This window comes from Lytechinus pictus, chromosome 3 (genome assembly GCF_037042905.1).
Source record: "Lytechinus pictus isolate F3 Inbred chromosome 3, Lp3.0, whole genome shotgun sequence".
Lineage (NCBI taxonomy): Eukaryota > Metazoa > Echinodermata > Echinoidea > Temnopleuroida > Toxopneustidae > Lytechinus > Lytechinus pictus.
This window is the reverse complement of record NC_087247.1, coordinates 67652695-67670293: the sequence shown is the minus strand read 5'-3', so window position 1 is coordinate 67670293 and position 17599 is coordinate 67652695. Positions and strand designations below refer to the sequence as shown.

The following is a 17599-nucleotide window of genomic DNA, read 5'->3' as shown; positions in this document are numbered from 1 at the left end:
CCCTATCCAAACACTCATTTTCAATACTAGTCTACTTCTCAAATATGATCTTATCATCAGCGGTATGATTTCATCATAACCACTGGCTTCATGCACTTCCTTCATGCGCATGTCAAATGTCATAGCAATTATCTCAAATTTCTTGTCTGCTGTTTTTTGAGAAATGATGCCTTTCAGTTTCAGTTTTCTTTGTTGTTATATTAATATTTGCAAAATAAATAAAACATTGACTCTTTTTTTGTTTATTTTTTATGTTACAGAGGTACAAGATCTCTTTGCATTACTGATATAATAAAGCATAAATTATCTTATATGTAATAAAAAAAAGACATCACTGATAATCTAACAAACACAAATTGTCCTCTTTTTTTTTGCAGGTATGTTTAGTTTTAAACATACCCTGTTGGTTTTGCCATCCATTTTAAGGTTTGATGACAGTGAAATACTATATACATGGGAAATTTCACATCTATCACCAAGTATTACTCCAGAGCTATGGTGTATACCAAGGAGGAGGAGTTGATGATAGAAGAGGAGAAGAAAAGAGGGTGATGAAGAAGGATGTAGGGGGAAGGATGTGAGAAGCTATGGAGGAGGGAAAGAGGCTGATGGAGAAAGGAAAGGGAAATAGAAGATGAGAAATCTGTAGAGGAGTGATCCAGTTTGCATGTCAGGGTTCATGTCTCTTGTGAAACCATCTATAGTTTCGCTATTTTCTGATAGATTTCCCAGGGTGATGTATCTGAGTGTTTACATGATGCTCTTGTGATTTAGATTACAGAAATGATAACAAAACACAACTTGGATTATATTCCTGCATTGATGTATTTAGACCAGGTTTAAATCCCAGGTTTCTTTTCTTTAAATAGGCAATTGTGAATTTAAACAAAACTAATTTTATGTTACTGAAAGATGTTGATTCAAGTCTCCTTTCTCAGATGACATGGAATAGCCATGTCATGTGTAATAACTTTGGTTTTGACATGAGAACTTGACATGACATTTTTACCTAAACAAAATACCCCCAAAGAAGTAGACTCGTCAAATAGACATGCCAGTCTTTCATCTAAGAAGAAAAATCAAAATTCATTATTTTCATGTCAATAATTGCCCAAAAAGCAATATCTTCCAGCAAATGAGTATTTCTTCACTCTCCTCTGCCCTTTTTTCAAAGTCATATTCATGGAAAGACTCTTCTTAAAGGTGAAGTCCACCACAGAAAAATGTTTATTTGAATAAATAGAGAAAAATCAATCTAGCAGAACACTGAAAATTTCATCAAAATCGGATGTAAAATAAGAAAGTTATGGCATTTTAAAGTTTCGCTTATTTTTTCACAAAAAAGTAATATGTACAACTCAGGGTGCGTTTATCCGCCACTTTTTTACCCTAGAATCATGATCTGAATCATGATTCAAATCATGATTCTGCAGAATCACGATTGCGTTTAGTCGAAATTGAATATAATCATGATTAGAATCACAAACATGAAACACGAAAAAAGGGGCGTTTGGAAAGACGTTTCTGCAGAATCACGTACGAAAATGTTCGAATAAACGATATCGTGATTTGAATCATGATTATATGACCTCACTGTTGTGTCGGGCTACTTTCGGTTTGACTCTTGCCTAGCTCAAGGCGCTGTATGTACATGAATATGTACTATTTCTTGTCATGTTCAAGCTCTGTGTTGGTCATCGCATCGTCCACTACTTTTCATTTTTTGGTCATGTCTTCAACTTCAAGTTCTAGTAAATGAATTAACTGGACAGACAATGATCTCAGTTGTTGAGTATACAGTATCAATACTAAATTGGATCTACGCTGAAATTCACTTCCGAACACCATTTTGGATAAACTAACAAGATGAATAGAAGCATATGGACCCTATATGATAGAAGTAAACAAAATAGACTGAATTCTGGAAGCAAAAGATTTTTCGAGAGCCGAAACACGTGCGAAAAACTTCCTCTGTCAAACTGCGCACTAGTGATGCGCACTGGATTGGCCCGAATCTGAGGAGAAACAGCATTGGAATGAAGGTCGTCTAAACGCTGATTCTGTGATATTGTGATTCATGTTTGTGTTTTGAATCATGATTCAAATCATGATTCAAATCATGATTCTGGCTTGAGGTCGCATAAACGCAGCCTCAGTGACATGCAAATGAGAGAGTCGATGATGTCACTCACTCACTATTTCTTTTGTTTTTTATTGTTTGAATTATACAATATTTCATTTTTTACAGATTTGACAATAAGGACCAAGTTGACTGAACCATAGAGTATTAAACAATGCTAATTCCACATGTTCAGGAGGAATTAATCGTTGTCTCACTTGACAATGGGGAGAAAATCAGAATATTTCACATTTCTATAAAATACAAAAGAAATAGTGAGTGGATGACGTCATCAGTCTCCTCATTTGTATACTGACCAGGATGTGCATATAACTGTTTTGTGAAATTAAGCGAAACTTTAAAATGTCATAACTTTCTTATTTTACATCCGATTTTGATGAAATTTTCAGTGTTATGCTTGTTGGATTTTTCTCTTTATTCAAATCAACTTTTTGTTGGGGTGGACTTGTCCTTTAAAAGGTTGATAATTCAATCAAAATCTTATTCATTATCTAGTCATTTTCATGTGTGGGGGAGGGGGGGGGGTAATTACACATTGATAATTCTCAGCTGAGCAAAAAAAAATTAAATATTGATACATAATTGTAACATAATCATCAATGAATGCAAAGAGCCACTTATTTAATTCAGGGCACTCAATTCAGATTGCTCCTTTTATCGAGGGAATTTCCATCATTTTGGCAAAATTTTGTGACATCCTAGACAAGAAAATTGTCAGTGTTTGCTCAAGTATGAATGAATATTTGTATTTTTGGTTTGTCTCATCTGAGAGAATACTCTTTTAAGCATTTATCAACACTAAACACTTTTCTTTTACTTGATAATATTAATGGACAGTTTGCTTACTATAACAGAAATATATATCCTCTAAAAGAAGTTTGATTTCTTCAATTTTGAAGTAAGTCTTAATTATTCTTGACTTTAATGCATTGTGCTGTCCCAATGAATATGCGCTCCCTCTTTATTCATCCTGAATGTTCTTATTTCATGATGTGTCTTTTCTTGATCTTCAGCAGCAGATTGGTATTGTTAACAGAAAGACTTGGTGTGTCTTGATTTACTAGGCATAATGATACAAGAAAGAGAATTGATTTAATAAATGAGCAGACAAATAAGTTTCGACATGTTATTCTAGTTGTGAGTTTCTCCTGGTTTGCAAATAGAATCAAGGTTTTTAAAACATGACTGCATTGACTGGTGTCAAAGTCAATCTTTCTGTGTAGGATTTTGTTTCCTTTACATCTGTCTCTTTATGTGGGTTCTGATTCTAAAAGGGCATCATTGAGATGCTCCTCTAATATTTGAGCTGTAAAAAAGTATTTGTCATAAGGACTTTTTCATGTTATTTCTTTATACATTTCTATACAAAACAAAGTGAAATAAGTGGCATGTACACACATGGAGTGTTTCTCGCTCTGCTTTATATTTTTATTGTTTCTTTTATTTCAGATATATTTGATAAAAAATTCCCTGTCAATGAGTTTAACATAATGTATTTTAGTGTGATTAGTGTTCTATAATGCATTATCTATTCTGATGCCAAGAAGATAGGTTCAAACAACTAATCTTTTTGCCTAACCTTGAAAACATCTATGGCAATTCAAATCATTCCTAGAATTGTTTGAATCATCAAGTATATATATCCTACAGGGCAGAGATCAACTTTCACTTCTACTTCATTCTTCACAATGTGACGTACCGCAAGTATGAAAATATTGTTATGTTGTGTGAGACAAAGCTATAGTTTCTCAGCTGGTGATTGGTATTTTGGAATGTTGGACATGAAAATAGAAGAAGGCAAAACTTGACAGGTACCAACTGTGTGTGTCTTTCATACCTATGATACATTTCTAAACTGATTCCATCAACCAGACCCCAAATGTTTCATGGGTAATAATATTGTTTGATCCATCTACTGTTGCTCCTGTTGTGTGGCTAAGATATGACTTTTAAAGCTGGTGCAAATACAAATTTTGCTTCTGTACAGTTGCTGGATTTGATGGAAGAATACATGTATGTATCGGTTATTGTGATTACTCTGTATTTCTTTCTAAGAATGGGCTCAGTTCAGTAGTAAAATACTTTGTTTATGCGTACCTAAAGATAATTTCTCTCATGGTGAAGGTAAGATTTGAAATAATTTTATTTTGGTTGCATTAAGTGTGGAGAACATTTTATCTCTGTTATTTTGTTTCAATCCTTAACACTTGCTCATGAAGAAATATGTTCATTACATCAAACTGTTACATAAACCCAAAATCTGCAAACCTATAAACGAATGCTAATTGTAAGTTGGAATTTAAATATCCTATTACAAACCTAACCCCTAACCTCATTTTTGTATTCTGGGAAGTTTAGGCAAGCTCATTCTGAAGTGCCTTTGTATGTTCATCAGATAATTAAAATAATACTTTTACAAATTATCTTTGTATATTATCACATTGTGAACATACATACATGAACGAATGAATAAAATCAATAGAATCTGGAGCAAAAGTCACAATTTTGTCAATTTACCTATTAAACTTTGATAATGATATGGTAATAATTCGTCGGCGTTCATCCGAACGGTCGTATCAGTCAATTTATTTATTTTTTTCTTTTTCCCCTCCTCAGGGATTTTATTGGCAATCAAAAGTCAATAGATACAGAGTACAATGAATAATACAATCACTGATATAAACAATGAACTGACAAGTGTAACAAAACAATTTTGGTCAAAAAAGTGATTTTGAGATTTTTGCAGAAAATGAAAGTACAAGTCCTATTCTATTCATAACTAAGTTTCCATGCAGCAATTTATTTGATTTTTTTAGATATGTGGGGATTTTCACGGCGATGTCATACAAAGTTTTAATAAAATGCGCAAATCCCATTGGAAATGTGTACTGTAACAGAGAGATACAACGTTTTGACTGACCGTGATTTCAATGCGCGCGGTCAGCCAAACCGTCGTATCGGCACTGGGCACTGCGTTGACTTTGGACGTGAAAAGCGATACAATGTTTTGACTGATCGCGCACATTGGAATCGCGGTCAGTCAAAACGTATCGCTTTTTCCTATGGCGTTTTTGTTCAGGGAAAATCTTAGCCGCTCAAACCGAAATTACAAGCATGTAGCTCATTTTCGATATTTTCTCTGATCCTTAGTTTTGTGTAAAAATAAGGATACCAATGTCAAGCAATTGTCTTGGTCTTTCCAACCATGTATTTTTCTAGCAAGTAATATATTGTAAGTCTGGGGAACTAACTGTGAAAATTATGGTAAACTTTGAAGTCAATTTCTCTGAAATGGGTTTGCACCATCGTACGTGTGATACAACAGTTCGGATGACCGCTGACGAATTCACTGGAGCAACTGATTTTAGATATACCTTGTTTGAACATTATCACATTTTATATGCTTGTGGAGTGAGCTGTGAGATGAGTCCATCTTCTGGATACAGTCTTTGTCCAAGTGTTTTTAATTTGTCTAAAAGTCGTCTTCAATCTATTACTCTAAAGCAAGTGTGTTTATCTGTCTCAGGTCTGTTTCTCAACCTGTAACATTGATTAGGACTGTTTGCTTCCTCTCAACAAATAAACAATCATATAATGTCTTCATCAATAACAAAAACAAATGGTGGAGGCCGGGGTGAAATTGAAATCATCTCTTGATTTGCATAAAACATTTCCCCCAATCCCTTTTAAAGTTTAAATTTGAAGTGATGTTTTGATCAAATGAGTACTGCCAGTATGCACTCACATGTAGTATTAAGTAACTGAATCTTATGATGGCTTAGTTGTAAAGCAGATAAAATAAAGTAGTTATTGCTGAAGAGATGGAAAGATTATATTTACATATGATTTTCATTATTGGTTGATTTCAAATTTCAAGTTACTCAGATAAATTTCACTGTGGAGAACTTATCATTCATTTAACTGTCCATGATTATTTCCTTCTTGGTAGATTTGCTTCTATATTTCGTCAGTGATTTTACGAACTGGCTCAAAACTAATTTTTGGTCAAACTTTAAAAAAAAAATTTGCATATTCTGAAAGCCTGTGATTCACTTTATTGTTTTGCAAAATTTCATACAAAGTTTGAATTATTTAAAAAATAAGAGCGTATTTAAATTTCTTACGAACCGGCTCATCCCCTTACTTTGATATTAAAATCTGGCTCAAACTATTCTTTGTGTACTATGAAGTCTCTGGAACAGCGCGCACAGGTCAAAGACTTGACCTAGATGCAGTGCGTATGTGGTTTGTGCCTCTTAAAAAACATGCGCATCGCATGAATGATTTTACGAACTAGCTCAAACCGTTGTTTGCGCAGGGTTTGTGTCGCTACAAAAACTGCGCATGGTGCGCCATGCGCATGATTTTATAAACTGGCTCTAACCCCCTGATTTTGTCTCGCCTGCATAGCAGAGCGAGACTATAGGCGCCGCTTTTCCAACGGCGGCGTCAACATCAAATCTTAACCTAAGGTTAAGTTTTTTAAATGACATCATAACTTAGAAAGTATATGGACCTAGTTCATGAAACTTGGACATGAGGTTAATCAAGTATTACTGAACATTCTGTCTGAGTTTCAGGTCACATGACCAAAGTCAAAGGTCATTTAGGGTCAATGAACTTAGACCATGTTGGGAGAATTATTTTCAAAATCTTAACCGAAGGTTAAGTTTTTGAAATGACATCCTGCCTGAGTTTCAGGTCACATGACCAAGGTCAAAGGTCATTTAGGGTCAATGAACTTTGGCCAAGTTGGGGGTATTTGTTGAATTACCATCATAACTTTAAAAATTTATGGATCTAGTTCATGAAACTTGGACATTAGGTTAATCAAGTACCACTGAATATCCTGTGCGAGTTTCAGGTCACATGACCATGGTCAATGGTAATTTAAGGTCAATGAACTTTGGCCGTGTTGGGGTATTTGTTAAATTACCATCCTTACTCTGAAAGTTTATGGACCTAGTTCATAAAACTTGGAAATAAGAGTAATCAAGTATCACTAAACATCCTGTACGAGTTTCAGGTCACATGACCATGGTCAAAGGTCATTTAAGGTCAATGAACTTTGGCCGTGTTGAGGGTATTTGTTGAATTACCATCCTAATTCTGAAAGTTTATGGATCTAGTTCATAAAACTTGGGATATAAGAGTAATCAAGTATCACTGAACGTCATCTGTGAGTTTCAGGTTACAAAACCAAGGTCAAATGTCAGTTAAGGTCAATAAACTTAGGCCATGTAGGGGTAGTTGTTGAATTGCCATCATATCTTTGAAAGTTTATGGATAGAGTGAATGAAATGTGGACATGGGTGTAGTTGACAAGTCTTAAGTCACCGTTCAAATGTCATTTATGGTCAATGAACGTGGTATTATGTCATTATATGAATGGTGTTTTTGAGGCCGTTCTCATTACGCTTTCTAAAACTAGTTTACTGGAAACCGATTCAGGAAATCACTTTGGAAGATCGCTTTGCGAGCGTTCCCACTTGATCACACGAAAGTGGTTTTCAAAATCACTTCACGTAAAGCGCTCTGGTTGCTATGGAAACGCTCTCAGTGGGGTGACACGTTTCGCGCGAAATTCGAAACCGCAGCATAGGCATTCTACACCTGTCGTGTGGAGTAGCGCGCTCAAAATGTGCGAAGATCGCTTCCCGAAGAACGGTTGTGTCCTCACTTACGCGAAAACCAGTTTAACGAGGCAAAGCGATCTTGAAAACTACATCGCGAGGTGGTTTTCCAAACTGGTTTGGAAGATCGCTTCCAAGACTGCTTCGACCGTTCTCACTACGCGTTAAGCTAGTTTCCACTAAACTAGTTTCCAGTAAACTAGTTTGAGGAACGTAGTGAGAACAGCCTCTTTGTGAATGATTATTTTATAGTAGTTTTCAAAGTTAGCACTGCTGCTATATTAAATCGCGTAATGCAGGCGAGACTGCCAGAGGCGTTCCACTTGTCAAAATAAGCAGCTTCTAAAACCCATACATGCGCTTTATTTCAAATATTGAAAAAATGAATTCGAATTACGGACAGAATTTTGTATATTGTAAAACAATAGAATGTATGCTTTAAATTGGTATGAATTATTTATCTGGTTTCTCTCGAAGTACAAAGTTATGAGCGTCTGAAAAACATCCAAACTTTGAATGCGATTATCTCAAAATCATGTTTTGGAGACCAGCCAAGGTTTGAGCCAGTTCGTAAAATCACTGACCATTTATCAGATTGTAATTAAATTTGAATAAGAATAAAAGGGTGTGTACACACTTTTCTGCGTACTAAGCATTCTTATATTTTACACCATTGAGAAATATGAAAATTATACTTATTTGAAAATTATTCAAATATGCGTTAAAAGAGAAATCTTTGCTTCATCCTAACAAATGAAGATGTAGCATTCAGTGAAAAATTACTTAGCTTAAAATCAAGGAATAAAATGTAAAAATTTACAGTAAAGCCATTGTTCTGACATACCAACCTTTCTCATCCCACATCATAAGAAAATTAATGATTTTCCTATCAATTTTGTTATTCAAAATTGTTTTGATGAATTTCCCTTAAGGTGCTGGCTTTCTTGTAATCAACTTCATTTTAGTTAAAATTTTCCTTTAAGAGTGAACTAGAAGAGTAGGTTAATCTACAAGCCACATGTACGCAAACATGGAAAGTACATTACGCAAAGTTGCTGAGAATGATTGTCTGGAGAACAAGAGAAAACAAAAATGTCTCCCTCCCACGTCTCTTCTTCCGGATTTGTATCTCCAGTCTATGTTAAATGGTTTAAGATGATCTGTTTATAATTTAAAATTTTTATTGAGGGAACAAAATAATGATATTCCATGGTCTAAAGGCCTGGTCCCATTAGCAGACGGACACAAAACGTACTCATAACGGATACAGCAAACTTTTGGGGTGGCTCCATCCGTTTTCATCTGCTCTAGACAATGGACAAAATGGGTGAACAATAAAATCACAGTGGACGGATGATCGATGGATATAGAGCATATGAAACACGTACATATTCAAAGAGTACACAATGGATACATAACGTTTTCCAGCGGATGGCAAGATTCTTTTCCGTTTTACATCCTCTCTGCATCCGTCAGTGCAGTGGGACCAAGCCTTAAGAACAACCATCAGTTGAAATGAAATAAATTTTAATTCAAGCTTAAACTTTTTTCTAATTCATCTATGTTTGTTGTGAGACATCCTTCTCTCGCTTGCTCATGTACTCCTGAAAACTATAATTCTTATAGGCCTACTTATCTTAAATATTTCTTGTTGTTTTAAGAGATGTATCTGTTTAGTCTCCATTTCCTGCACACTGTTTTTTCTTCTGTCTCTTCTGCTCGGATCAACATGATCAAAGTCTTCCTACATCCTGTTAATAATTCAAATCTATTCTCATATCTCTACCTGCATAAGTGACACATCTAATTTGATTTTTAGGATGACACGTAGTCTGATAGCACTGATTCCATTTGGTATATTTGATTTGAAATAGCATTAAGCATGTTGAGTACCTACAGTGTAACATGATAAGGGACAGCCGTGTATGTGACTTGCATTTTTTTAGAAGAAAAACGTGCCTTTCCTGTCCATGCCGGAATAGACCGATCCTATCTCTTCACACCCCCCCCCCCTTCCACGACATCATCAATAATTCAATAATATGGAAGGAATTATACATTCTCCACTGTATTATATTGTAGCTTGCTATCGGGGCTAGCTATTTAGGTGAATGCCCTTCTATGTAGTACCAAGTAGGTATACCCCAGGCAATTCTTTCACATGCAGTCTCAAAGGATTATATTTAATTACATTCTCTGTCATATTGTGGATAAAGTAGGCTTACATTTCCATATATTCCAAACTCATGATGTATCTTAAGGTCACATCAATATTGCTTTAATATTATTGCTTGCTTCTACCATGTTCTGTATTATCAGCTTTCATCTCTATATTCAGCAAGTTCATAAACCAATTTTCTATGATAACAACATTTCATGGAAATACGATCATCCATCATTGCAGTTTCATATATTGGCATAGAATTTTAGATCAGCAACTTCTATGCTATTTGATTCCTCTTCCAAATTGATGTATGATGTCAATGTGAACTTCAAACTTATAACAATATTGAGATACTACAGAGAATCCTAATTTATAAAGGTCAGATTATCATTTAATGAAAACTTTTGTCTGCCAATTTGTTTTCTAGAACATTACAAAATGTGATTTCAAAAGAAATGTAATATTTTTGTCTAAGCTGGCAACAGATGGATTCTGTATTCTGTCATCAGGTTTCAATTTATGTTCCTCAAATCAATCCAAGAATTAGGACAAGAACAGACATTTAAACAAGAACAAATATTATAGACTAATGAAGGTATACAGAAAGCTTGGGATAACCATAATATTTTGTTTATTTGAAAAGTAAATCTTATTGCTTCTTGTTGAAGAATCATCTAATCTTTTCATTACAAAAATTGAATCTACTTCTTTCTTTTTATAACGACAGATGTACATGTACATGTATTATTATTTCCTCACTCACTCATTCACTCACTCTCTCTCTCTCTCTTTCTTTCTCTTTCTCTCTCTCTCTCTTCTATGATTTGAGTTTTAACATATTAAATGAGGTCAATGTGTTTTTGTTCATCAGTATTTAATCAAGGAAAAAATTATAATTGGCTACATATTGTAAGAACATCAGACATCTACAAGACAATTTGTGCGAGTATTATTTTTACTCATTCTTACCTAAATTATTAAAGGGGTACTCCAGGCTGAAAATAAATTGATTCGAGCAGATTAAGAAAAATCAGACAAACAAAACACTGAAAATTTGATTAAAATCGCACAAGGAATAACAAAGTTATGGCATTTTAAAGATTTGCATTATTCCATTGACACAGTTCTAGGCATGTCTTTATGAATATTCAGTGAGCAAAATGATGATGTCATATCCCCACTTGCTCTTTTGTATTTTATTATATGAAATTAGGTTTATTCAATTTTTTTCCTTCAAGAACCAAAAATATTGGAATAACGATTGAATTGCTTGAGATATTTAATGGTGCAACTTATTAGGACCTGTATGGCAATATTTAGGCAAGATTTTAGAATATGAGAAAAGAAAAGGAAATTATTTTTGTTTGCAAAGCAATTGCAGATACCATTCATATTATCCATTATTTCATGACAGCCTATAAATTTAATGTTTATTCATGGCATATACTGCTAATACTTCTTTCTTATTCACCCATGACCCATTGAGATTGAACCACAAGGGTTCAGTAAGATAGACATAATATAAAAAGAAAATTATGGGTTAATATAACATTAATGTATCATACTTTCTCTTGTAGAGTTCCTCCTTATCGTCATCATTTTATTTCCAGTCTGCAGGCAATAAATTGAAGGATGGGTAATATCAGCAGTAAATGGAGCATCAAATGACAGTGAAAGCAGAGATATTGTTAAGTCAAACGACTCACTAAGTCATTTTAACATTACCCCCAGTGTGGATATATATATACAGCAGCAAAGTCACTGTTATTCCTTTAACCTAAAGATATGCCCTGGAAGATTTCTCAGGTTTTCTTGAGAATACTATTTTATTGTACTGTACTTTGGTATATATTACCTTTTAATTGAAAATTTCAAGTAATTATGTTATTCATATGCATGTAATATTTTATATTAAAGTGGATATTTTAATCTATATGCTAATAGCATTCTCTTATGAATTTTTTCTTTGCAGTGCATGATTTAGATTTGAATTTAATTTTTGGGGCTGCTTGTGAAAACATCATATTATAACAATAATAACAATGTATAGCATTTTTGAGGTACCGGTTATCTAGATGCCTATTCAATGGCACTCTCTATATTACCCTTGATTTAGCTCCAGCTGCTAAAGGTGCTTGTTGCATTCAAAAAATAATCTTGCCTGTTACCCATTTACCTTACCTGGGCTGAATGCGGCTTTAATAATATGGATCAATTTCTTGCTGAAGGAAATAACATCATGGCTAGGATTTGAACCCATGCGTGAACCTCTGTTTCAGAGTCTGTAGACTAATCCACTGGGCCATAATACTCCACAAATTCACCTTTTTTCACATGTAATTTCTCTAGCATCATAATCAGCCTCTAATAGATATTAATGCAGCTATATAATTTTTTAATGGCTATGAACAGCTGAGGTATCCGACACAGCTGTTAAGTACAATTATTGACTTGATTTTACCTTGACGTAATATTTAGAGATGCATGAAATCTAAGATTCCATTATTTCAAACAAACTTAATTGTGGCATCCATCTTTTTGTTGTTGCTGGTTTTAATGGATGGTTGTCTCTTCTCAAGTACGTCATTGAACCAACTGGAGTGAAATAAATGAAGATCCCTCTACCAAATTACCTTGACAAACTTTCCAAGCAGAAGAATAATCATTTAGCTGCCCCATTTTAGCATGTAGTCTCACTTGGTCTAATGATTCAGACCCATACTCAAGAATATTACAAGACATTTCATGCCGGGTCTGAGTTTTAAAAAGAAAACTATGAAGTTTTCATCTAACTATCTTTATCAATTTTTAGAAAAATGAGTTTGGATGGAATCTTCAAATAAATACAATATAAAAAAACAGAAAATATATCGTCGGCTTCCTGCAAGAAAGAACTTATCAACATTTTCTTAATTTTTTTTTTTATTTGCTGAAATGGAAAAATCATGTCATGAACTTTCTTCTGGTACCATTCTCAAACCTAAATGTGATGTAATTATGACATGATAAGTAAAAATATTCCAACGTGCTTTACGCACATAGACGCGTCCTTTCTGTGGGAACTGGATCGCACATTTCGTTCCCAGAAAAAAGAAAATTTTTTGTTCAACATGCTTACACGCATAGACCGATTCGCACTAGCGGCCTTTCTCTGGGAACTGGATTGCGCATTCGCGTTAGAGTCTTTTCTCCAGGAAATTGATCAGTGGATTGCATATTTTTGTTTTCGAGAAAAGGGTGTATGGTATTCATGCTTAAGATTAGAAAGCGTTTAGAGTGTTTTAAATAGAATCACAAAATATGGATGAAGAAAAAATCTTGCTTTGTCAGAAAGTTTGAGAGTTAGGACAGAAAATTATACACTAGCTGCTAAAAGCACAAAAATAAGGTAAAAACATAGTTTTCTCATAAATGTATGTTTTGCGCATGTGCGCGCTAGGTTCCTTGTTGGGGGAAGCCGACGATTGTGAACATTTTACAAATAACAAACACTATTGTTAAAAGAGCATTATTTTCTTTTTAATATTCATTATTCATTCATTATTATTGCTCGTCTATATAAATGTGTCACCTGATTTAGTAAAAAAAAAAATTTTCTAGTTGTCAACTGAATTTAAATGAGCAATGTGGATAGGATATATTACCCTACAGTCTGATAATCAACATACTGGTTGCATTTTTTTGTTTGTTTCAATTACAATCTAGTAGCTCCATGATCTAACCTTGAGGTTACATGATGAACATTGCCTCTGACTCATAGGGGGCTTTCACACCTCTCAGATCATTAAATACCTTGTTTCTTTTCATTGAAACTCTATACTTGATATATTGTGAGGAATGGTGAATGCCCAATTAGTTCAGGAATGTTCAAGTATTATCACTATTTAATAACCATAGAAACTTTATCTGATCAGAAGGGTGTGGATGCACACAATAAATTATCTTTTGTTTTGTTGTTTGTCTGAACAATTACTTTAAAAATGGGTATACTTTGTGATCTGACTGGTGATTGTGAATATATACATTGTCCCCTTATGATTCTGAAGAAAAAAAAACACTGCTAAGCGCTCACATTAAAACATGAAAATGTTATGCTGTGGGAATCATTTTCAGTTGCTCTTCTGCCACAATGTTTTGTTCTTCTTTTTATGAATAATAATTGATGAATATTTGTTTATTGTGATTTGAATTTTACATGCATTAGAATATTGCATGAGAAAAGGGAAAGGGACGGACATGCTGATCTACTTATTCTGTAGTAAATACATATTATCTGTAGCATCCCTACCCTTGCAGTCCTTCCTCCTGCCACACATTCCCACTTTCTTTAATCAATCTGCATACACAAGTAAAGTTTTGCAGGTATCTGTGTAGACCTACTAATGTTTTTAAGACTACCAGCATGTTTAACATGCTTATTTTAATTATCTTTGTTTTCTAAAATTTGCTCTTTCTTGGACTAAGTATTTTTGCAATACATTTCTTCTCTTTAACTTTACTTTCCATTAGAGACTTTTATTAGTTCACTCTGTTGTGTCTTTGATGTTACCGCTACATTATTAATAAATGCTGCATTATTAAATATTTGGAATGCATGCATGAGAGCACTTACAGCAGCCTACCTGTTATCAGTCAGACACGCACACTCCACCAAACACACAAAAGCACAATGGGGAGGTTAAACAATTCTATTACGTGGTTGTCTGGCCTGCCAGCCTGCCTGCCTGCCCAGCCTTCTCGGTGCTGCTAGTGCGGTTAGGGGCTGCTGAACTTTAATCATTCAATGGTTGGAGCTCCTACCAACAGGTCACGCATCATCTTCTCTCTCAATTTTCCTGGTTTGTAGAGATTCTCTTATTGGCAATGACTGACTGTCAAATTATTTGATCTATCTGTTATAATCTTCGCTCTTTCATCAAGCTCACATGATATAGGCATTTATTGAGGATTGCCTATTTAATGCTGTCAATAACCAGAGATTTATAATTGATGGATGGTATTAACTATTATTAATGGATTCTGCTGTTATCTTCAATTAATGTGAGTATTCTTTCAGTGATCTCACTAAAGGGGCTCATATATTTTCATATTACTAGAGTGACTGGAATAAAATCCCCAAATTTTATTTTCCTTTGAGGTTATGGTCACCTTTCAGCTTGATTATCTTCACATTTTTGAAGAAATAAATGTCATTCTTCTCATATTTGATATAGTAAAGATTTTTTTTTTGTACAAACTATAATCCTGCGTATGTTTAGAAGGGTATGAATGCCATAAGCATATTCTTCAGCTGATCTATGACAAGCTATGCTGTAAATAGATTTTTATTATATTTTTAACACTAAATTTAATAGTTTATGGCTTTTGAAACACAATTGATACTGATACGTTTACTTTATGACAGTAATTTTTTATGATTTCCTCAACCCTGAAGATATCTTGTCTCAGAAATAGTATTAAAGTTTAGTCATGTATACAATTACTGATGGAGAAAAATAAATATTTGTAATGAAAAAAACAAGTTTGTTTTCACTCATAAATGTGGTTTTAGCATGAAGGTCCTGGTTGTGTTGTGTTTTAATTGAAGTATTGAACGATTGCTGTCACCTATTTAATTTCACCGGAGTGACGATGGTGCAATTTGTAAGCTAGCCATTCCTTGTGATGTATTAGATGTCACTATATGGTAAGAGGAGGATTAAATGAAAACTATCATATGTCATCATGATGGATGTGATGAAGTCTTCATTAAGAATATGTCCAGTTAACCTTCCTGTCTGGATAGTAAATACCTGAGCTCAATAAGGGGATTGATAAACGGATTAATGCAGTAGTATGTTGTTAAGTCCCGGGGGGGGCACTCAGTATATAATGCATAGTGGGTATGTGCCGCGGAGGGGACCCCCATTTTTACACTCAAATTTCCGTTCCGAGGCATAGCATTTTTGTCTTGTTGAGAAAAAGAACAAAGAAAGCCGCTCCAGAGCATAGCATTTTCTTCTTCTCGAGAAAAAAGAAGAAAAAAAATCCGCTCCAGGGCTTCGCATATTTTCCGTTACGCCGTTCCGGTCGCAATTTTGGTGAAAAGCGGCCGCAGCTCGCTGTCCGACCATCGCCTCTGTGCTAGCGCGCCCGTCAGTCGTGCCGCCGGGCTAGCTGCAAGTACGTTCCATAGGGATGCATACGCACTCGCACGCAGGAGACCCGTTCCAAGGACCCCCGTTTTCACAAACATTTTTAGTTCCGAAGCCCGTTCCGAGGACCCTCCTTTTTACAATGAGCCCGCTCCAAGGCCCCCGTTTTTTGTCTCGCCCACGGCACACCCCTACCACTTTTTTGGTCGAGTGCCCCCCCCGGGTGTTAAGTTCAGGGGAGTTCAGTGTACATGGATAAATAGTTAAAATAGGGTTGTTTATGTCACACCATCACAGAGCGTTGTTGTTTCTGCCTTCTATTACTTGAAGAATTCAATTTTATTAGTGCAAATCTTCATTTTTTTTAATTTGTTTCCTCAGAAAAATTAAACGTTGATTAGAAACAATTGTCATCAAGTTACTTAGTTGATAATGTATAATTGAGAATGGGTAATTTAATTACCTCCAAGAGTGTAGGCCTATATTTAATTAACCTCTTTTTTTGCCTTGTGTAATTTACAGTCATCACATTTTGGTCACTGTATTGTTTTTTCAACAGATTGGAGATAAAAATAACTAATTGCTGTTGGTCTGTATTGACAAGCTCCCCCCCCCCCTTCTGCTTCACAAATCTCATATTTACTTCTTGATGGTATATATATTTTTTTATTTAGTGCATGTGGTTTTATCAATACATGTCAGTGCATCTCAACTTGCAGTGATCTTTTGTAAGCAGCAGACTCTATTCTCCTAACAAAGCCTTGTGGCACCCTTATATGATAATGCGTATTGATGTTTCAATCCCACGATGAAAATGCCTTTTGTGTATTGATGAATTTAGTTTATGTAGACAACCTCCTTTCAACTTTGAAATATTGATGTTTCTATTCAGAGAAAACATTATATCCAAACAGACGAATGAAACTGGGTCTAACAGACATAAAGATACTCCATGCTTTGGTGTTATGGTGGATGACATGAATGAGATTGGAAACAATGTTCCCCTCCCTTGTTTAGTCTACAGCGAACATGGTTTTCACCCCATCCCACCCACTCCCCCCCCCCCCCCAGTGTTAACCCTACTGCACATCTGAGAAGAAACAAAATATTTAAAAAAAATCTTTGTTTCATTCTTTAAAAGATTGATATTAAGCCCCAACCTCATGGGATAAGTAGATACTTAGGATAAACCTGAGGCAATTACCAGTCATTTCTTTACACCAGAGTATCCCAGGCTTTTGAGGTTTCTTTGTTAACCATGCTTTTCTATCTTCTTGCAAGCTTTCTATGGTACTTCAAATTAACTGTTGTGAAGGGTTGTTTACTAAATTGAAGGAGATGGATTCCTTTGTGATTTCTATCTCACAAACTATTCTCGAGTTGAATAGTTCAACAAGATAGCTCAATAATCAATAATACCTCAAAGTTGGGTTTGATGGGATGTCACTGTAAAGATACTAGTTTAGAAGCTTTGACACACTTTCTGATAATTCTGATGTTCATTATATATATGATTTTATTTTCCCAT

The 17599-nt window shown here is 34.7% G+C and overlaps 1 protein-coding gene across 2 annotated transcripts in view; it reads left to right on the top strand.

Moving 5' to 3' along the window:
* The window catches only part of LOC129256785 (uncharacterized), a 64336-nt gene that overhangs the window by 25805 nt on the left and 20932 nt on the right, over window positions 1–17599 (top strand). Inside the window, exon 1 of one of the 2 annotated variants that reach the window (XM_064097626.1) lies at window positions 14572–14977. The exons of the other annotated variant lie outside the window; for it this stretch is intronic. The gene's annotated coding sequence lies outside the window, so the exon portion shown is untranslated. Of the gene's footprint in view, window positions 1–14571; window positions 14978–17599 lie in introns of those variants that run through there. 2 annotated transcript variants of the gene reach the window in all.